The sequence below is a fragment of the Apus apus genome, chromosome 2, assembly GCF_020740795.1.
Source record: "Apus apus isolate bApuApu2 chromosome 2, bApuApu2.pri.cur, whole genome shotgun sequence".
In the NCBI taxonomy this organism is placed as follows: Eukaryota; Metazoa; Chordata; class Aves; order Apodiformes; family Apodidae; genus Apus; species Apus apus.
In genome coordinates, this window is record NC_067283.1 from 124,425,915 (window position 1) to 124,450,191 (window position 24,277).

The 24,277-nt window shown below is 38.2% G+C and overlaps 1 protein-coding gene across 4 annotated transcripts in view; it reads right to left on the minus strand.

The window, feature by feature from the left end:
* JPH1 (junctophilin 1) overlaps positions 1–24,277 on the minus strand; it is an 85,524-nt gene that overhangs the window by 52,926 nt on the left and 8,321 nt on the right. The window lies entirely within an intron of this gene.

The following is a 24,277-nucleotide window of genomic DNA, read 5'->3' on the forward strand; positions in this document are numbered from 1 at the left end:
GTGTTTTGGCCAAAGGGACTAAGCCTGTGGTAGTCATACAGTAAGTATTTCCAAAAGATCTAAGCAATTCAGTAATTAAAGATACTTTCCTCTAGACTTAAATTGTGCAATGATACCCTTCTTAGTTGAAATATCAACTCAGTTCTCTACTGAGGGATGATCTTTGACATTATTTAGCAAAACAGCCCTCACTGCAAATATTAGTCAGGAACTTCTAAGGGAAGTCTGCCCATGGCAGCACAGTATTTTGAGACATGAAATATACTGTTTCTTATCCGGAATCCAAAAAGGCTATTAACAAAGAAACCAAGAGTCTTATTTACATTTTCCTATATGATAATTCAGATACTTTTACACGAAATGACAGACTTGAGTAGAGTCTTTGAGAATGCTTCTCTATGGTGCAAGTCCTATTGTGGACCATGAAACAAGAAATAAATAGAAAAACTTAATTTGAGACAGATATGATCTTCCTCCTTTATCGATCATGACACAATTTAAAACAGGCACGAGCAGTGCAGATTAAGTGTAAGAGAAAAAGTTCCCCAATGAAAAAAAGTAACAGAAATTTAAATATACTGAAGTATGAGTAAAATTCGAAACACAGAGTTGACCATATGTTGTCTGGCAATGCAGGACACAATATGTTTTCATGTTTTAATACTTCAAATCTTACATGAGAAGACTCGTTATAATACACAATACGTGAGGTTAGACAAATACTGTCTTTTAAAAGCAGCAATTTAAGTTCATAGACATAATTTTAAAATTCATGTTTATCATGCTATACCACAGTGTCCTACCTGCGGCTCCAAGGCTTGTCATAACATCTGGCCCATTTCCTGAAAAACCTTGCAGTGATACTGAGAGAGGGTATCTCTGGCTTCAGGGCAATGTTTTGATCCACTCATTCTGCCTTTTTTCTTGACACAAATCTGTAGCGTATATGCACAGGATCACATCCAGATCACATCTATCTGTCTTGCCTTTTTGTGATTCTACAACAGGTCACCTGTCTTACTCTAACCACAGCGGAGGCATCTTTCTGTGTTTGAACCATATGTACAGATTTATACTTAAAGAAAAAAAAACTGTCCTGTGACATTTTACTATAACTATCCTGTTTTCATCACCTTAGCTAACAAGTAACAAATTGCTTAACTGAGACTTTATTCAGAGATTTACCGAGTTTTTCACATATTACCTACAAGAGCTTATAGTCTTTCAAATAATGAAAAAAACCCAATCAACTGTACACACCAAAAATAAACTTCCTCTAAGAAATCCACTTAAAGGTCTTGGCAGCTACCTGAAGATTGTTTTAACGACAGCACAGATTTATGTACTACAAAATTAGAATAACTTTGCTTACATTCACTAAGTCTTGAGGCTGATGTTAAGTCTCAAGACAATAACTATATAGCAAAACAATATTAACTGATATAAAAAAAAAATATCATGTTTTGCTTGCAGCTATTCAGTTGATGTGGAAAACCAGGTTATAGCTGATGAGATGGAAAGAACGATCACCATAGCAACAATTTACTATTTAACAATGAAGGGGGAAGGGTGTATTATCTTTTCTTACTTGCACATCTAAACAGCATTACTTCAAAATTCTCAAGTTCAGCTATGTATTTTGTCCTTTCAGTAAGATATGCAGTGAAAAAATCTTATTACTACAGCATGATATTCAGAATCATATGTTAGTCCTGTTGGCAATGATGAGAAATTCAGTACCAGTAAAAGAAAATAATAAGAATTTGAATTAAAAATCATCTTTAGTATCATCATATAATGAAAAAGCTTGTCTCACTGAGAGAAAAAATATGCCAGTGAAGTGGTAATGAATAAAAAATAGAAACAGTTTGTTTCCAGCAATGAAATTCATGTATTAAAAGAAATTCTACATGATGCTATCAAGTTATTTAAAAATAAATCTCTTGGTCAAAAGAAAGATTACATATGTACCAACATAACATTATCTATTATTGCTCTAGCTAATTTAAATAAATAAATAAATAAATAAATATTTGTGTGCTTTCCTGATCTTCTTCGGAGTCACAGAAAGGATGTATATAATTAAAATACACTTTAACTCTTTTCCCTGCACCTGCTCCCCTCCTTCTCCCTATGCACACAAGAACACCTCAATATCTGTAACTTGCACTGTTTTGATCTTACTTCAGTCATCTTAAGTATTATCCATACTGTTCAGATACATTAGGATGAAAAGAGAACAGTGAGGAACTAACTGTTCAGCAGCCACTGAAGTAAACTGAATGACGGGGTCTTGTCCGCTGTTTTGGGTACTCGGCCTTTGAGGCAGGCACTAAGCTCATCCGTCCACTTCTTATTTTACTCGAGTACTTTTACCCCATCTCTGCAGCATATACACTTTACCCACATGGGGATCAGAAGTAAAGCATTATGAAGCTCAGCAATGCTCTGTGTATGTATGAGGAGTTAAAGTCCTAAGGCTTTGAAATAATACATAGATCCTCTTCTAGTGAATTTGGAGAGAAATCTGATGTTCAGATTAGATACTGGGCAGCACCTCAAACACCAGGAAGCTTATACTTGCCTAAAGGAAATGCTCAGAGACATACTCAAAACACAGTATCTCATCTGGACTTAAGTCACTCTGTGATAATGAGTTTCAGGTCATTAAAATATTCAAGAATTTAAGCATGTAATTTGTGCATTTAAATATGGATGAGTGGCTTATGGTCAGTATTCAGAAAATACTGTCAAAGGCAGAGTTTGCAGTACTACACATCCTTTGTGTCTCTTGTCATTAGGACACTGGATTGGGAAGTGTGAAACCTGAATTGTGGGTGCCTGCTCCCAGTTTAATCTGGACTACCTCCATACCAGCAGAACAATGTAAACCACCAAACGGAAGTTATTTTGTGGAGATCAGATACTGCCTTTTTGGCTGAAGGTAGGCCACTCTGCTGACAGGATTACAACAGTCAGTCCAAAAAAGAAAGGAAGAAAGAGGGGACTTGAGTGAGTTTGAGTTTATATTAATATGTGTAAAACCAAACAAACAAAACATGGGGAAAAACCAGAATCCAAAGCTGGAGCTGAAACATCCACGATCTGTACAAAGCACTGTGGAGCACTAACACCTATATGAGATCACTCAAGCTTTTTCCCAGCAAATTTTTACTGCACCAAATACTGTATCTAGGACATGTGACTAAACTAAGAGGCAGTGAAAGAAACATTTCCTATTCTGCGCTTAAAATATGGTGCCACAATAGAATAAATGGCTTTAGGTAAATTGCCAGCATAAGAGAGATTTCAGAGAAAGTGTGCAGAACAGAAGTGTACGCTTTTGGCAGAAGGTTATACATGACAGTTACACTTAAAAATGATCCAAATTTGGCACAAAAAGCCTTTTAACGTTACCTATGATACAAAGGGGGTACAATTCAAAATCCAGCTATAAGAGAATGTAAATCTGTGCAGAAATGGTTAATTACTCTAGACATCTCAAGAGAGTCAGGAATTATGCACCCAAGTACAGAAAATGGTGAAGGAGCTTTGAAAGCAATCTCCCTACAAGAAGGAGGTGCCAAACTAGTCCTGCTGATCAAAGGGCCTTAAGAAAAAGAAGGGGGGGAGAGGGGAAGCTATCTAGCAGTATTATGACAGAGACATAAAGAGGATTTTCATGTACAAAGGGTTTAATCACCTTCAAAAGCTAACCAAAAGACTACAAAAAACATTACAGAAAAGAGACAACATAAAGCCCTCACGACTGTCAGTGCCATGGCTGCATGAAAGCACCCCAGGGGGAAAGGGATCAACAGTGCTCAAGCTGTCACACAAAAACTGCATGCAAATAAGCCATTATCTGTCATGGCACTCATATGCCAAACACTATAGATATAGCTGCAGCCTAACAGCTGAGATCTTCCAGAACAAACACAGCCACATCAGCTACGCTTGAGGCCCGCTGTTCCGCCCAGGCAGACGAGCGCAGGCGCAGGAGAGGCGCAGCACCGCACCTGCCCGCAGAACACAGCGGGGCCTTGCCCACTTGAGCAGACCTGCTTCCTCCCTGCCTGGCAACAACCTGCTGCCCATCCCTCGATACTTGGGAAGAGGGAGAATGGAAATGCAGAGAAAAATCCTTTTCCTTCTCTCTTACTGCTGCTCAGTGACCGTCTATGCCATACAGTAATGGTGTCTAAATGCCCCATGGTGGCAGGGCATTGACTGTGTCACCAAGGCACCTGGCAGTAGTGGCCCCTCACTCTGCTGGATACAGAGAAATAGAAGGGGCATGTGGCACACAGCCATCCATTCTGATGTTTCCTATCCACGTTATTTCCATCCAGTAAATCCCTACCCACTTTCAGCTGTGTTTTGGGAACCCTTGGGAATCAGGAGTGGGCTGCTGTCAGCAAGACAATCCATCCAGCCTGCTCCCAAGCCCTCTTGTTCAAGGACACTGAGGAGCCAGCTGCAGACAGGCTGAATGGTCACCCCCACTCCCGAGTATATTCTTAACAACTTCTAGCTTTTGCATCGCCAAGACTTCAGCACATGATCTTACAGTGACAAAAGTAAAAACTTGAAAGTGAAATACAACCCTGAAAGAGAAATTCCTGTGGCAGATCTTCTTTCCCTCACCCCTTCTCACCCTGCATTTTCATGAAAGGACAAGATGCAAAAGAGGAGAAAGATTTAGAGGAACAGGTGCACATTACAGTACCCATCTTACCAGGGTCTGCAAATAAGCTAACAGAAATAGTGACAGAAACACAGAATGACAATGCAATGAATTTTTCAGAAAGAACAAATTTAGGACACCAGAAGAAAACATCTCCCCATTTCCCTTGGGTATTTAAAAACTCTACAATTGCAAGAGCTTGCAAAGTATCCAGTCACCACTCAACATTGCTGGAAGGGACTACGACAGACGGGTGAGGAAATAAGAGTCCAAAAAGGAAATATTTCCCTCAGAAATGCTATATTGTAGAAAGGCACTGAATTAAATATGGAGAAGAATTAATTATAAACTGTTGAACTGCCAGGAAAGAGCAGCAAAAATCCCTACCATTATTTGTCATACACTTAGCGAAGCCCAGCAGCAACTAATACAGTCACAAGTGTAATTACTAGATGGTGCTGCAGCTGTAAGTGCTAAAAAAATTGCCGAGAGACACAAGGAAAGAATCAGAGCCGAGGAGCAGATTATGAATCTAATGCTCCTAACCCACCAGAAACATCAGTATTTTTAATTTTGGCTTATTCACTAGGGATAGAAGCAGAGAGGGAATGTACTGTGTTCTCATACAATGAGGCAACTAAGGTGGTATTTGCGAGTGGGGCAGGAAGCAACTAAGCTTCCTTGTTACCCAGGATGTGTCGAGTGCAGTTGCTGACATTGCACTGCCTCTGAAAGGTCTGTTAATAAATATTTGCTTAGTATATTGTAACTTGAGCATAGGAGAGAAAACATATCCCTCTGTATTAACACATTATAGACAACCCTCACAAACCTCACATTCTTTTCATAGCACAGAAGAACACTGCTCTCTCTCACAGAAGGAATAGGCTCTTCATAGAGAATACCTCTCCCATATATATTAAAAAATCCCTCAAACAACTACCCAAGTTTCTCAACAATCTTCCCTCACAGCCCTTAGAGAAATTAGTACCAAGAGGTTCACCTCACAACATAAACTACTGCAATGGAGCCAAATATTTGTAGAAGTTTATGCTTTTTATCATAAAGGCAATAGGTTTTCTTCTGGTAAATTCAGCACTATCAGAAAAAGGAAATATTTCCAATTGAGCCAGTTTATATGAGAAAATGAGGACAAGTCACCATCAATCTGGAGTATTTTCACCTTCAGAAAAGTACAGATTTACACACCCTATGCACCTGCCCCTCATTTACTGTGAGATGCAGTTTGCAATATATGCAGCAGCATATGACACTTCCAGCTCACAGGTCTAGTTACACCAAGTAACACTTGGGCACCTATGAGAAATGCTTTGGCACCTCAAAGCAGAATGTGTTTACAACCTGAAAACTCCATCCACTGACAGCTTAAAAATTTCATCAGAGACAATTACGTATCCAAGCTGGTGGTAAGAAGTATTGAAAGAGATTTTCCTTCTATCAAATTGCTTTTATTTGTTCTATGCAAAAAGATAAAGGAATGTGAACTGCAGTTTTGGAAGTGAAAATCTACTTCTTAAACAGATTTCACTATGAAAGCTTTCAAACTACTTAATTTAAGAAGATGAAATCACATCTGCACATCACAGACTCTATCCTGGAGTTGCAGGATGAGCAGTAAGCATTGGAACCTGATGAAGCAAATTCTGAATGGATGAACTATCACACATGTGGCACTTCACTTCATTAACATATAATATGATGCAAGCTAATGAACAGTAATGTTAAAATCACTTAGGAAAAGTCTGAATTTAGAATACATTAGAATCATGAACTATAAAAAAGTATAGTGGAAACTTTAATGGGATGGTGAAAATATAGCCTCATCATATCAAAATTAGGTGTTTCATCTCAGCATAAAAATTCCATGATTAATAACTGTCATTTTATATTATTATTATGGGTATCACACTCTGCTAATAACTTTCAAATTCTAATCTTCCCACAAGAGGGACTGAAAATTAGTGTTGTGGGTTTAAGATTAAATAATTCTCGCACATTTTCATTTTCAAATATATTTGTTTGGCTTTTTAGGCAAAACATTTATATTAAATTTGGGGGGGGGGAAGTCAGGTACATCACTGGGGGATGACTAAAGTTTCTTCTCAGAAGCATTTATTTTTTAGTTCAATACAAGACTACAGTGAATAAGTCTCCAAAACACACTGAAGTTAAGCTCTTTTTCTATCAGTCCTTGATGTATGCCAAAGTTGACACAGGATAAAAATTTGTAACTAAGTACAGCCCCTAACCCAAGATAATGCTTTTCTTAAACTCCAGTATAGACATGATTAACCAAACTTCTCCAAAAGCTGAACACATTGCCTCATTTAGCAATTAAAAATACTGCTATTGAATTGGTTATTCTTTAAAGTTCAGGTACTATTTATAAGGTTTAGTCTCCATTATGGTATATAATTAATAATATCTAATATAGTAATATAGCTTGCCAGACTCTTGCTATTGTATATGAGCAGATATTCAGGTACTACAAAGCATGGTTTGCAGAGCTCAGAACAGCTTTGAGTATTTTTTATTTAAATAAAACAGTCTTCATTACAGAGCCAGTAAATTTGTAAATTTTCCTCAAAATAAAGCATCCCTGAATGACTACAGAATTTTAATGGCTTTACCATACTTTCCTGCATAGTCACTGCACTGAAATACAGGGCTGTACAGCCTCTGTATCTCTATGGATACATCATACAGATTTCTATGCAGAACACACAGGTGTATGGCACGGCACTCAGCTCAATACCGAGGGTTTGCAGATACTTTCTAGAAAACTAACAGAGTATTTTGGGCACAGCAGAAAAGACTCAAAAAGGAAGCCTGAAGGTGTCCTTATGTGCTCTGCCAAAGTGCTCATATTTTGGAGGGGTGTTAGATATTATGCTCCTTGCAAGAAATATTACAAGCATGGCAAACACTTCACTGTTCGCCATCTCTGTGAACCCTTCCCATGCACTCTAATGGCAAGCATCCTCATCAACTGCTTGTTCTTTCAGTGCCGTTATCAGAGATGGATTCAGAGGACAGAAAGACAGAAATTTAGACGTATTACATACCACAACACTACTGAATTGGGAATTCACACGAGGACATTTAAGCCAGGCTCCTGAATTGAAGATGGATCTCTTAACTAAAATCATAGAGTTTATTTTTAAAGCACTGCATTGGGTATGATGAAAAGGCGCTTTGAAAATAACCAACTTTGGACAAAGGAAATAGCAGTTGCAGAGCCAACAGGATTACCTGCAGCACTCCCAAAGAGGAATCGGTGTATTTTATTCTCTTGTGATGCTAAGTGGTGCACAAGCACCTGAAATAAATACAGAGTTAAGAGTGTACACAGGTAAGCATTCTTCCCATGACAGAGATGCAAGTTCCTTCTTTGTCCTGACAGATAAGTCATTTTCGAAGGAAAGAAACCTGACTCTTCATTCCAAGCTTAGGGAAGAGATAAGAGGCAGGAAAAAAACAAACCAAAAGTCCTCACTGTGTTCCCCTTACCTAGGACTATGAATGTTCAAGTTACCAGAAGACTCTTCCCTAAACTGCTTATAGGAGTTTCAGTCTTTCTCTGTATAATACACAACTTTCACAAAAGGGAAGGTTCCCATGCAACAATCTTTGAACTCCATTCCTCAGCTAGCTTCCTGTACAGAAGAGAAAAAGGAGAGGGTGAACACTGACAATGCTGTTGTGAGAACAGAAAGACAGTAATGATGGAACAGAGAAGAATAAATGAAATACTGACTTGCTAAAAGTAGAATACTGGGTGGCAGAAGGTACACACAATGTATAGTGAAAAGGCAGAAGTACACTGGATCTGATTTTATATAGAGAAGTTTAGAACATCTGCTTTGCACTTACAGTAAAATCAGAATAACAATACATTTATGAAAACTACCTTTTGCTGCATGTGTAAAACAAAATCTGGGGTACACATCTGAGCTCAAGATAGATGTAAAAGGATTCATATGAAAAGATTAAATTTGGTGCAACAAAAAGAGAATAAAGGTCTGTCCATCTGTCCATCCCTTCCTCCTTCCCTGACTTGAGAAGACAGTAGACAAAGACAGTCAGGAGGAACAAGAAATTAAAAGTATGCTATAGAGAAGTGAAGGGCATTTTTTGCTACAGTGTTTAATTCCCACTATTTATCACTTTGGGTAATAGAAACTTTTGCCAAAAATTCAAAATCCTTGCCCTAGTAGTTTAATGACTTGAACTTGCAGGAAAAGGAGGGATTTCCAAACCATTGATTTGACTTCGTAAGAACGAATGGTAAGAATTTAATGTCTGATATTTTTCAGAAATCTGTTAAAAAAGGCCATACATGCATAAACAATTACATTCATTCCTAGTATCAAAAATATTTGCAGGTGACCAGTTTGACTGTTTCAGGACGATCTGCAGCAGGCCAATCGCCAACTCCTGCAGAACACAGGGACAAAATCTTACAAACAACTCAGTTTAAGAGGAAAACTGATACAGAAACAATATAAAGGTTATTTTACTCTGGATTTTTTTTTTTAAGCACCTACAAAGATGCAGGATATAATACTATTCCCAGAAGGGTCACTGGGAGTTTAGCCATTCATTTAAGCAGTATCAGTCCCTCAGAGCAAGAAAGGCAAAATCAGTCAGGACATGCTTTCATCATGTTATGGATACTTTTTACAAGCATTTTTAGTGCAAAGCAGTCCCATAAGGGCACCTACAGGCATGAAGTTTCCTATTTTTTATTTATATTATCAAACAACATTCACTCACTGTAGACTAACTGGTACGAGACTAGGGAGAAGGGACAGTACATTTCTTCCTAAACTTTGAAAGCTGAGAACTGCACATACCTTTTTACTTAAATACAAATATAAATACATTTGGCTTTCTGAGGCTTTCAAGCTCTCTTGTATGACTTCTGGCATAAACTAACAACAACAAAATAAAAAAGGTGGAGGGCTAAGTTTTGAGCACAATCAGCAAGCAAGCAGACAATAAACATACATGCTGCACAGCATAGAGAGCCAATGATAGCACAGAAAAGATGGGCTACTCTATCAGCTGTTAGCGGACTATATTCCTGTCAAACACAGATAAGCTCTACTCATGCATTGCCTTATTTAGTCAGACTTCTCTGCTGACACACAAATGCACAGTAACAAGAGGGTATGATGTTTCCAATACAGAGAGGCTTCAGGTTCTTCTTTTACTAAAAGCGTAACAAATATTACATCGTTCAGTGTAATTTTCTAAGGTGAATTGAAAACAAAATCTTATTTGCTCATTTAAGAACGTACTGCCAGTAATGAAACTGCATTCTTAATGTAATAATGGAGTTCTTTACTCTCTGCTTTGAAGACTAAGGAATTTACTGGAACATACAAGAAGACAATCCAGAAGCCTGTGGTTGGGGAAATTCTGTTTTAAGAAGGACAAAAGTTAGCAGTTTAGCTCTCTAGAAGTAATTCAACCTCAAGATAGAACTTTTCACGCACTTCAAACCTACATATGTACCTGCATACTACTGCTATGGTAATGAGTATAACTCTTTTCCAAGTACCCTTAGCTACATATATTCTATAATATGACACATAAGAATATTTACTATTTCTAAAAAACAACATCTATTACCTTCAGAACCACTTCACTTGTTTCACTCTCTTAAGTGGTAGATTTGTCCTGTTCCTTTCAATATATTTAATAATAGGCTGCTGTACTAAACTGTCATTTCATGAACTTACTGTTGCTTTCATTAATGATACTACTGTCCATTAACTCATATTGGAAATATTTACAGTTAAACCACTACTATCAAGATAAATTAGCAGAGAACATACTGTTGAAGTGTGCACCTCTGAAATTTTCTCATCATGTTTCACTTGCTAAGTTGTAAAATCAAGTAATCCATGATGGGGCTCTTAAGTCATTAGCATGAATTAACAAGATTCTGCTGTCTATTATTTCACAGCTACTGCCAAAAGGTCAGCTCTTGAATACAGGAGACACACTAGATGTCACATATTTAGCTTAGTTTGGAACTATGATAATATATTCTATTCAAACTCACTCTGTATTGCACAATGCCATTATTCATGTTAGCTAAAGGACTCAGTTCATATCCTGCTTTTTTTAGTAGAGGCTATATGGCCTTCACTGCTGCAGATATACACCAATATTCATCAGACTTAATCATTACAGCAGACTGGCTAGATCAGGCAGTACTTTCCTTTGTACACATGAAGAGTCTGAGCACAACCTTGACTGTAGAATATATACAACATACAATGAAACACTAAGTTAGCTGCAGAGCTGGAAGCTGTGTAGTTGCATCAGCACCGTCCTGGTCCTGAACTAGCTAGCTCAGCTGGTAAGAGCTGTGAGAAGTAAGGGGGAGTTTCCACAATACAGCAAAAGTGCAGCAGAGTCACAGCATCAGACAGAACCTGAACATGTGTGCTCACTGCATACCCCTGCTCTCTTCCATACAAACCTACTGGAGTACTCATAGCCAGGCCATGTATCTCTAACATGGTGTCTCACCATAACTCATTTCCAAAAAGGTTACACTGAAGTTTGTGGCATGCTTGAAAAGTAAACACATAACCAATTGCTGCTGTGCACCAGATCTATTGGACTAATGTCCAGCCTGTTCCTTGAGGACATACACAGCTCACTAGTCAAATTCACCAAACCTGGCGTCCTTGGCTGGACAAGTGAAGAGCAGCACACAGGCAGATTGCTGACTGAATTATTCTGGAAGTAACAGCAGCCCACTCCCGATCATCATCTTTCCCAGAGCTGCTGCCTCTATCACAAAGCTGTCTGTCTGCCACTACCAGAATTTCACAGCGCATGCCATGCTCGCTCCTAAAGATCCTCTGGGAAAAAGCACAGCTGGGAGCCAGCTGTCTGATGGCTTCAGCACCCTCTTTTCCTGGGAAGCCTCTGTCGTATTGCACGTGCAATAAACCACCTAGCATTGCCTGCCACTTGGTAAGCTGTACAAGTACCTAACCAGGCAAGTGTGGCACCATGATCTAGACGACCTTTCAGAAACAAGCACCGAACAAGCTGAGGAAAGCAAATCATGCTTGATAAGATGCATTTATCTGGTTAACTAGTATACTGAGCATCTTTGCGATACAAAAGCAGATGATGTGCAAAAAGTAGTAAGAAGCAGCAACCTGTATAATCAGCTATTTCCACTGTAAACCCATGTAATCTGTTAACAATTTTTCTCACATATATGTAAATCCAGAAACGGGATTGTCTAGTAGAGCCATAAAACACAACACTGTACCCTCATTTAAGCTTTTCAAAAGCAACATCCCCTGGCCCCAAATTCTAGAAATACGAATATCCTCAGCAACTGAGCTGACCTACCTTTCTAGAATAAATTCTGTCTGTCAGCCTTACTCATATTGATTTGTACCATACTCAAATCTCAGAGGTTTTTGGGACAGTGTAAAGAATGGCACAGCATTCAGCATGAGTAACAGCCGACAGCATGTGACATATGGATTCATTACAGAAGCCTCATTGTTTGCAAAGGGAAAGGATTTAATCTCAGAAAGTTATATTAGTTCTTTTGCAATTCATAAAGTAAGCCCAGAATTTTAGTTTTTCTGCAAATTATGAAGAGCGGACACCTAGGGTGACACACTGAGAACCTAAAGGTTTCCTTGAGTATTTGCTGGACCATCTCTGCACTTGATTATATCTTATGTTCCAGCTTTGGTCTTTATTCCCACAAAACATGCAACTCTCAAAGTATACTGTTCCATCAGTGGTATCCTTCTATCACTGGAATCAGTGGGAGTTTTGTTGCTGATGTCAGCACGGCAAACATTTAATATTTTCACCAATGGATAATGTGAAGAATAAAATAAAAAACCTCTCAGGTTCAGCTCACACTTTTATCCCTCCAAATCTACAGGATAAATGTACTATAAGCCACTTATTTATTATTTGATTAAAACTTTAGAAAGAGATGTTTTGTTTGCATCTCAAGAGAGTAAAATCACAGGAAGCATTTTAATAGTAAGGTGAATTTTTAAAAAAAAAAAAATTACCAACTTTTTTCCCCTTCCTCTACCAAGCAGTAAGCTGTATGCTCCTTTCCAGCTTCTACTTACCTCAGAATCAGCAAAGTAACAGTAACAATGAATTGCTGATCGAAGCATGTGACTTATCTTCTACAGCATAATTTTTAAGCCATATTTCTGCAGCAGAAAGGCAGATGAGACAGTCATAATACCTTGATATTATTCTCTCTAGTGGCTAGCAGCAATTGCACACACCCCAAAATCCACAGGCAGAGACTAGTTATTTCCTTTTGAGAAGGAAACAGAGACTTTCTTCCTTGGTAAGTCACAGGGAAAAAGAGAGAGGAAAAAAAAAAAAATCTTTATTCTTGCCAAAACAGTGCTTTTGAAGTTGATATTCTTGGATTTAAACAAAACAACAGAGTTCTAAATGCCCCCCCCTAGGAAATAATGTTCTCATTGCTTCTCTTATTATTAGTGTATATATTTTGCTAACACTTGCACAATGACAAGTAGACTAGGTTTCACCATTTCAGTCATTTAAAGCACATATCATGAACAGGCCTGAGTTTGTACAACTTAAAAGATGAGATGGAGCACGTGGAGACAAATATTCCAGACAGAATGGAGCGAGAGCAAATAGAAGAGCAATAGCAAGATGTTCGATCAGAAAAAAATAGTAGCAGTGTCAGCTCTCTACTCATACTCCACAAGACACATGACTGCAGAGATGAAGTCTGAGAAGGGTCTGAAAAAGGTACAGGCTTCTCCCACTCTCTTATAAAGAACACCATGGGGGAAAGCTCAAACAAGCTGGTTGAGGAAAGTTTGAACCATTTGTGTACATACTCCTCCAGAAGCAGCACCTAAACAGTGCCAGCTTTTTGATGAGGTATACTATGATAACTATATTTCTTAGCACTGAATCCATGGAAAAAGGCTGAGGACTGTGCCTCTGTCTATAGGCATTGTTTCTCAGCAACACTGAAGAAGTTAATGGGATAGATCAGAGTATTTCAACAAAAGGTGCCCAATTACCCTTCAGGATGTTCTCATGCCCTTTAGCCAGCTGATTATATGTAGAGTCTTTTCCCTTGCATGCAAAGGGATTGCTCTGATGGCATCATTTCCTTTTTTCATGCATTCAGGTTTTTTTCTTTTTCATTACAGCTGCACAATAGAAAAACAAAAAGCAGGAAAGGATGTAACTGTAGACTAAGGTGACACTTGGTTGACCTTAGGATACAGGCAGACTTGTCACATTCACAAACAATAAAATCTTGCAGCCCTATCACAGGGAATCCAAACACAGGCAACTGTTTCATTGCAATACAACACGAGCTTTTTGCCATAAAGAAATAAAAAAATAGCAGTCTACAAAGTTATCTCACATCCAACACTTTCTATGAGCATTTAAATTACCTACACATTCAAATGGAGCCTCTCCTTTCTGCATTTACCAACATAAATAGAATTTGAGTGATAGCACCAACTTACTATTAGACCTATTTATACAATCAAGTACTGAAATGGTGTTAAAGAGATAAATCACTTCAGATCTCTAAGATACATTTAGAGAAAAAATATTGAAATTACACAGACTTAATTAATCTTAAGAAAGATTAAAATTTTTCCTCTTCTTCTCTCCTTACAAAGGTCTCTGGAATAGATTAACTCTAGAAAATCCTTTATTTCAAATGATACAGAAAGCACAGAAAAAAGATAACACTTAGTTCTACAGCTGGTTGTTGTGACCAAATCTCTTGCATACATAAAGAACTTTCTAGAAAAATGACTCCTCTTATTTCAGCCTAACATGACCTGCAGCAATGAATATGATGTAAATTGCTGGTCATTAAAAACGACCCCCCTGCCAAAACGAACCACAAACCGAAAGTAAACGTCACACGTATCACCCCCAGTGACCAAAAAGAGGGAATTTATCATATAAAAGCAGCAGCATTTTCAAATTTTGAAGTGACAATAGTTACCAGAATCTTTTGGTAAATTCTACTTTTAACCTTTTGATGAAGAATGACATACATATATATATATATATATATATATATAAAAGATATACTTGAAACTCTGAAAGAAGATCTGATGTAAACCAAAAACTTTTTTCACTTGATGTGCTGTAAAAAGCAGATTTCTAAAATACATAGCATGAGACCGGCGGCCAACTGAAATCAGATGGTTATATAATTTGGTGGTTAAGCAAAGATATTTTTAGTGCTTTGCTAATCCATCTAATGCATTTCTTTCCAACAGAAGAAAATGCATTATGCTGATAGCAATAATAGGGTCAAAACACTGGGATATTGACAAGGAATTTACATTTTCTAGAAAACAAATATCTGAAATTATTCTTAACGGTACCCATTCCTAAGCAAAGGCTTATCAGTGATTGGGAATAGATGACACATATATATAAATAATTGAACAGAAGAGCTAAAATAAAGAAGTAAAACTCACAAAAATCCTTCGAACCACAACTTCATAATGCAAAACAAGCTGATGACACATCAAGATAATAAGTCAAACAGAAAATCAAGTGTGTAGACAACTTTTGAGTAGTATATGAAGTATATGCTACATGGGAATCCTGAAGCAACTTCTACTTTTTTCTGAAAAAGAATAGGATTTTATGGAGGACAGTAAAGCAACCATAAAGAGACACTAGTAACAGTTTTATAATACTTCTAAAATTCAAGACGCCCAGTTTTTTTCTCTCAGCTCCTTTTAACTACACTTGTTGCTGCATTAATGTTATATGTTTAATGTAATAAGTAATACACTCTTGAGATCATATTTAAAATCTATCACAGAAAAATATTACTATGAAAACAAAGAAAAGGTAAGTTTACAAAGCTTACTACTGGAGACAGTAACAGAATCTTGCCATTTATTTCCCCTTATATTCTACTTCACATTAATCACAGAATCATAGATCAAGAAAGATCTTGTAAAAGCAGCAGCAGAATGACCTCTCTCTCATATATGTCAGTAAACTGAGGCAAACATAAAGTGGAAGTGCTGCAATATAAGCAGTAAGGTAACTGAAAAAGCCTTAACAGTAGCCTACCAGGTTCAGAGATGTAAGAGAAAAGATAAATATGTGTATTTCTTCTTAAACTTAGACTTATGTGGGGAAGGAAAGAACAGTTTCCCACAAACTCCTAGATTAAAATTGCTGAAAATTCACATTTAACTGATTTTGTATTAGCCAGATGCTAATAAGCAAATTAATGGTTTCAAGAACATAAGAGTAATACCATCTTTTTCCATCAATCTTTGCTTTAATGTAGTAGACTGAAATGTAGCACTCCTTACCAGAAACTCTTTGGAAACTAAGTAGAGGAACTTAAAAGACATAAAAATGAGAAGAAATGCTTAACTGAAAAAAAAAAAAACTTCAGGAAAAGAATATAATGGGACTGATTAAATGGTTGTTTTTCACAACCAAGAAGATTCATCACTGGGTATCCACAGGGCTCAGGGCTAAGAATCCATGAGGTTCATAAATCACAGAATCTCAGTATCATTAGCATGGTTTGGGTTGGAAGGGACCCTAAAGATCATCTAGTTCCAACCCCCCTGCCATGGGCAGGGACACCTCCCACTAAATCAGGTTGCTCAAAGCCCCATCTAACCTGGCCTTGAACACTTCCGGGGAGGGAGCATCCACAGGGAAACGTCTTCTGTCTCACCACCTTCATAGTGAAAAATTTCTTCTTAGTATCTAATATAAGTGTACCCTCTTCAGTTCAAAACAGTTTCCTCTTGCCCTATCACTACATGTAAAGATGACAAAACCAATAATCAATAGGGTGTTGCAAATGCTGAACTTTCATATGGGTTTGATGGGAGACTGTGCCTGTGCCTCCCTGGACAATGAGAACAGAGAAATGCACAAGAACAAAGAAGCAGGAAACATAACAATGTATGAAGACATTATTTGGAAAGTATATAATTAGATCATCATAGGGGTCATTAACTAAATAATTTAAATTACTTTTTCTGCTGTAGTTCACTGAAAAACATCCTACTCTGTAGAATACTGATCAACAATGTCATAGTTCGGTGACAGCACATTTTCTTCTTTGAAGAAAGCAACTGGGAAGGTTCTGTATTAATTGGTTTAGTCTTTGAGCAAAACATCAAGGAAATTACTCAAGATCTGACTAGTTAAATCCTAGTCATATGCATGTAGTTATACGATAGACACAGTATCTTTTTGATTTTGAGAATATTTTTATAGCAAGCAATAACCTAAGTCTAATGGCTTTACACTGTGGTTCATATGTGACTAAATGGTACAAATGATCCAGATTTTGTTTTTTTTAAATGGAGATTTATTTCCACCACAGAAACTCTCCTGAAAGTCAGTAGAGACAGATGCTGTTTGCAGTTTAGCTTTGGAACAATTGCTGTAATACAGATCAAAACTGAGATGTTGTGTAAAAACTGAGTCTTCGTAACAGCTCATCTTCTTTGGCTAAAAAAATAAATTAGTATTTTGCTAGTGTATGTCAGTATCACAAAAAAATAATCATTAGTATTTTCACATACATCTGCTGAGCTGCCACTGTAAAGATTCTTTAACCTCCTACATTAAATATTCTGGAAACTGGGAAAAAAAATTCTTACCCATCTAAAAAAGAAACATTTCAGAAAGGTTTCTATATTTTAAAAAAGCTTTCTTAGATGGTTATTTTAAAAAGCAGTGGTACACAGTGTTGATTCATTTATGTTTTAAAAGCAGAGAATATTTTCAGTCTTATACTAGCAATCTTTTTAAACATGCTAGAAAAGCAAGTCTGGGGTAACAATTCTATACCTAATACAAACAAAAAGTAAGACTGGCTATCCTTGAGAACTGCCTTTTTTTTTTTTTTTCATATAAATATATCCCTATTCAGACTTATGACTGTGGGTAGGTGTATTTGGATATAGGTAATCTGATAAAAAAGTTAAATATGTGAGGCTTTCTTAAATTTCCAGCAGAGGGATAGTACAGGAGTAATGTTGCATATTTTCACCATGTAATCTTATAACATTAAATGCTCAGAAAAGAAATCAAATTTGTATAGCAATGTTTACAAAATCGGTGCATTTCAATTGGATGTATTATTAATTCCCCAGCAAATAACAGAGGAACAGTCCAAGACTATATTCTTTTACCAAGGCGTTGTTTATGAAATCTGAGTGAAAACGTGCCCTACTGAAGCTAGTGGTGTAACTCCCACAAGATTTAAGAAACATATGGTTTCCTCTAAAGAATGCAGAAGTAACATCAAAATTACTATTCATAGTAGCTGAAGACCGATTTAAGTTTTGCCACAGTATTTTATTTGTTATCTTCAAATACACTATGTAGTAAAATGACTAAAACTGATTTTGTTTTGAACCTAAGGCAGCTCTTTGTACTAAAACAAGCAGTCTTATATGAATACCTTTGGTATTTGTTGGACCCTACTCCTAAACACAATGTTCATATTTCAGCTATAATAAGTAAAGCATCTCAAAGACGCGTGAGGCACTAGTCTTGCAAGTGTCCAGTTTAGTTTCTTCAGTAAAGTGAGATTGCTGGAGTCAGCTAAATCCATCATGGAAAGCTGCGTGTGTGCACATAATTTAGTGTCGTTTGGAATGATTGGCAGCTGCCATCTAGTGTGGACACGAACTATACTCTCACATGCATGTAACTCCAGCTCTCCCTAGAAATCACAGGTTGTTCAGGTCAAACCAAGAGCACTGGTCACACATGGCAATGAACGCAACAAAGAACTGACTAATAAACCGTTCAGTGCTCCTGATGGTTCCACACACTTCACATAAACCCACCACATGCAGCACAGCATCCTGAAACTTACTCTGAATTAAGGTTACAAAAAACAGAAGCACTGTTTTCTTATACAGTGCTGTCCTATGGACAGAAGTGCTCTGGGACAGACAGCTGAGCCAGGACTTCCAGAAGCAGGTGCTGCCCAATGAGTAAAGCCAGTGCTAAGCACCCAGGCCCAGAGTACACCAGAGCTCTCTCAATCATCCTCAGTGCTGAACATTACACAAGCCAGCTACTGGCTCCAGGTGGATGCTATGATAGCAAGTGAGAGTAGGGACCCAAGAAAGCCCAGGCTGTGGCAGTGGACACACTCCCAGGTGAAATCAGAGTCATTATACTGGGCCACTGCTACCCAGTCAACCCTCCTGCACCCTCCTCCTGCGCCCCCCCCACCGACTCCAGGCTCGTCCACAGCTGCACAGAACAAAGCAGGCAACTCATTGCATGGGATCACAACCACAGTTTCTTTAGTTTTTTTTGAAAAATAAACTTGAAACTAAGCCAGCATCTGTGGACTTGGACACAAAGATGTTAAGAAGAAAACTGAGCTGTCTAAAAAAGTTACTCTGAAAAAGAAATCACTGCAAAAAAGACATCAGTTAATCCCCCTTCAGCACTCCCCCTAAAAGGTCTTCCTGACTAGAGGCTTGCTGTCTGACCACAGAAAGCTAATTAACAAGCAGGAACTGCTCTATGTTATTAGTTGCAAGATATTAATTTCACTGTTATCTTGATCTCGAGTCCTTTCACAGTCTTTTGCCAGTTTCTGTCTGATTGTTGGGCACTGCCATTTTCCCAGACTGAAAGGTCTTTAGACAGGGTAATTTGTTTGTGCGGTGCCTAACACAAAGGCACTATTATCCTTCACCAGACCTCAGGTGCTCTCCTAACAAAAACCCATTGCAATATTGCTTTTAAGGTGGTCAAGTTCTCACAGCATATTATGACAGTACACCTTACTTAAAACTCACTCATGGCTTTGTTGAAAAGAGAATAAAAAAGAAGATACAGCTCTTTAACCTTCTTGTTTTATGTCCTGAAAGATCAGTGGAGTATAACGAACGTAGCAGTAACGAACCATTTTGTCCCTTTTTCTTCACACACTATCTTCTGATTTATATTGCTTACTCTTACTGTACTTTTACTTTGTCCCTATGTGTCACTGCAAAGTGGTTTTTTTTTCTCCTCAGAGAGTCAACACTTAACAAAAAAATACTTAAAAAAAAAATAAAAGGCCTGGCTCTGAGAGCTCAATTCTGAACCCATAATATTGACTCTTCCAGAAAAAAATTATACATGAAAGGTATGTCAACAAATATCCTCACTAAGAAACTCAGGAAATATGGGTTAGATAAGTGGACAGTCAGGTGGATTGAGAGCTGGTTGAGTGACAGAGCTCAGAGGGGTGTGATCAATGGTGCAGGGTCAAGGTGGAGGCCTGTAACCAGTGGAGTTCCCCAAGCATCAGTACTGGGTCTGGTCTTGCTCAACATAATCATCAGCCACCTAGTTGAGGGGACAGAGTCTACCTTCAGGAAGTTCACTGACGATACAAAACTGGGAGGAGTGGCCGACACTCCAGAGGGCTGTCCAGCATGTCCTGGACAGGCTGGAGAACTCGGCAGAGAGGAACATGATGAGGTTTCAACGAGGGCAAATGTAGGGTCCTGCACCTGGGGCTGAACAACCCATGCACCATTATAGGTTATGGGCTGACCTGCTAGAAATCAGCCCTGAGGAGAAAGATTCTGGAGTTGTAGTAGAGAATAAATTAACAATGAGCCAGCATTGTGCCCTTCTGGCCAAGAAGGCCAATGGTATCCTGGGATGCATAAGGAAGAGTGTGGCCAGTAGGCTGAGGAAGGTCATCCTCCCCCTCTATTCTGCCCTAGAGAGTCCACATCTGGAATACAGTGTTCAATTCTGGACTCCCCAGTCCAAGAAAGACAGGAAAATTAGGGAGGGAGTCATCTCCCTGTTTCTCCTGGCAGACTGAAGAGAAGACTGAGACGATACCTTTTTAATATATAGAAATATCTAAAGGGAGAGTGTGAGGAAGATGGAGCCAAACTTCTTTCAGTAGTTCCCACCAACAGGACAAGGGGCAACGGGCACAAACTGGAACACAGGAAGTTCCATCTGAACAGGAGGAAAAACTTCTTTATTGTGAGTGACAGAACACTGGAACAGGCTGCCCCAAGAGGTTGAGAGTCCTCTTCTCTGGAGACATTCAAGACCTGTCTGGAGGCAGTCATGTGTAATGTGCTCTAGGCAACCCTGCTTTAGCATGGGGGGTTGACTACATGATCCCTAGAGGTCCTTTCCAACTCTGATGATTCTGTGTGATTTTATGAAATAATTCCTTCTGCTTCCAGTGCTACATATTTACTTACAGGACTGATACATTTAAAAGCACCCGTGACAGGGAGTATTTGAAGTAAAGTTTATGTTCAAACTCTGGTATTTAATGAAAACAATGTTACAGTTTATACCATCATAAGTGTCGATGAAGACAAAATTAATATAGTACACTAAATAGTTCCTCCAATGAGAACTTACGTGATTTTCATACTAAGAAATAAGTTATTTAATTCCAGTTCATATTATAGACGCATGAAAGCAGTGAAAAGGAAGTTCAAGATCCCTACAGAAAGAACTATTTTGTATCCTCAAAACAAGTTTCTGTTTGACTCCTGGTTGTGTGGACATCAGGGGCTTTATAACATCTTCCAAAGGGCTCATCCAAATGTACATCTTCCAGCATTTCATATGTGCTTGAAATAACATCAGAAATAATGTATTAAAAATTTCTGGAAGGCTGTCCTTTTAGACACCAAGACTCAAAAAAGATCATACAGAATAAACCTGAATGCTGTTAGTACAAATGGGTTGAAGATTAATTTACCTAATTACTGCCTATAAAAAATGATATTTTAAAAAAAACCCTTTTAATATTTTAAAAGGGAAAAATATTGAACATACTTCTGAAATTCCTCAAATTCTGCGTTTATGACATTTGCATCTTAATATTTTGTCTTAAATAGTGCTAGTAAAACTATAATATTCAAACAAGACTGTTAAGCTGCACCATAATTTGAAAAGCATTTTCATTCATTGCTAATTTATAATCTGTTTTGCATACAGATTTGTGTAGCAGAGGCTGGTGACTATCTCCCTGATACAGCAGCTTTCTATATACATCACATGATTTTGTGATCTGGTATCTTCTGAGAAATGCTGCTATTATATCTAAAACACCTCAGTACAAATGCCTCAAAACCCAAAGGCTGCATCAGGAGACCCAGTGTAATTTCAGGATCAGAGAAGCACCATTTAACCCAAGTTTTAGATTTTTCTTTATGCACCACAGTGCCATTTTAGATAAAGGAAGACTACACGGATTATTAAGGAGGACTTTTAGGCATAAAAAGACATCAGGAATATTAAGCAAAACAGTGGTTGGTCTTGTTGACGACTGTGTGGACATCTGTCACAGGTCAACCTACCAGCCAAACTTGTCATGACCAGCAGGGAGCTATGAGGAGGAGTACTGTCTGGTTTCTTTTGCCTGAGCAAACACTCTGGGAATAAAGAATACAAGAACAGCATCATACAATGCAAAGCTGTATTGAAAAGGAAGGTATCTGGCTGCAAGTCAGGGTTTCTACACCTTTGGATTGGAAACGTGGACATTCAGTGGTTTGGGAGGTGCTAAGAAAAGGTCTGTCTAGAGAGTTCTTCCGCTAATGGAGTGGAAATGTACAGTAAGCACACATTGCTGGTGACATCTGCCAGGTCTGAAACACAGAAGGTCTTACAGGCCAGCGCGCAGTGCGGTTATGCCACATGGGCAGAAGCACCTTTGTATTACACATCAGAGAAATGAAAAAAGGCACTTCTCCTGGACTTTTTCGTGTAGCAGTAATTGCTAGGAAACAGACAAGACCGCCATCCTCACATTCATATAAGACACTGCAGGAATGCCACTGTTTGAGGATTAATATACTATTAATGTATCAGTTTGGTAGAAAAATAGTCACAAAGCAATACAGATCCTCAGGTTTTAGTAGGACAGAAGCAAGTTCTTTGTACCAATCCTGTCAGCCTAGAATTTAACAACTGTTCAAAGTGGAAGTTTATTCCTCAGTGCTCTTCTAGAATCTCTTCCAGATTATTTGGCTCTTAAAACAGTCCAGCACTACTGACTCTGACAGTCCCTTAGCTCACATAACACCATGGCCTCACCCCCACTGGTTGATACTAAAGGCAGTTCTGGAAACTGGAGAGATGGGAAGAGTTGCTTCGTCGATAAGTAAGCCAAACACTCACTCCTAAGTAAAGTTAATGTAATCACTATGCCTGATGCTGCCTGACTAGGTGTCAGATCTCTTCGCCTTTGACACAGTGCAGGTACAGTTAGAGCAAAGGCTACTAAAAGAGAAGAAACCTGAATCTGCCATGATAGTTGTAGGACTGTTTCAGAGAGATTCTCAGCTGAAAAAACAAAGGAATAGCTGCACTCCAACTGATGCCTTCTGCTGTTGCACTTTGAAAAACATAAATAAACATTGTTTTCATGGACTGCTCCAAAAGAAGCAATTTGAACCCTGTCCTTCATCTAAAGTTGAAGGGAAGGAACAGCAAACAAAACACTTCAGAGACATATAATTTCTTAAAGAAGAAGTGCATACATTGTGCCTGGTAACCTTATGGTCTCAGAATTCAGCTTTTTAATAGCTTTATGTGGACTGAAAGCAGTGACTCCCTCTATCCACACTTCCCATCGCCTCAGTTTTTTCAGAACTAAGAACTTATTATATACTGACATCCCAAATGGGATCCAGTAATTTTTTAAAGTTCACTATTACTGATCTGCTTTGCTAATATGGTAGGCTGTCACTTAATGCTTTACATGTATTTATAGAAGTAACTGAGTATATGCTACCCTCTAGTTAATTAGGTGACCAGAGCTCAGAAAGGTTCTTTAACAGTATGCTTAATTCTTCTTTGTGTCTCAACTACCTTTCACTATAAGCCACCCATGTATTCAAGTTTTCCCACTTAAGCAGCTTTTGGTCTTTTCTGTATGTTGTAGGACTGTCAGAGAAAGGATCATCACTGAGCACACAGTACTGACCCCACTAAATCAGGAGGTCAGTTGTTCAGCTCTAAATGTAATGTGTCTAAAATAGCATGAAGATTTTCTTTCATGCACATTTCTGGGTTCCTTTTTTGGTCCATAGCATATTTCAAGAAGAGCCTGCCTGAGGAAACAAACTAAAACCAACAACAGAGACACTGCCACAGAAACTTATTGGAAGGCATTAAAAATTAAATAGCTTTTTAAAGAGCTCTCAGACTTAACAGTAAAACCTATTAAAATTGTCTATATTGATTTAATTTGTAACAATTCAATTTCAGATGACTTTGCTTGGCTGTTGGTTAGGGGTTCAAAGTGAAAATGACATTTTTTCCTGATGCTACTCATACCCATGCATTTCGATCTCCAACACCTGGCAAGGGGGGTGGGACAAGACGACAGTCACTGCTTGAAGTGGTGACCATAAGATCCAGACAAATTCAGACTGTAGGAGAAGCATGCTCCAAAACAAGAGTCCTCATACAGAATTATTTTGGCAGATACTGCCCTGGCAACTGAATCAACAGTCT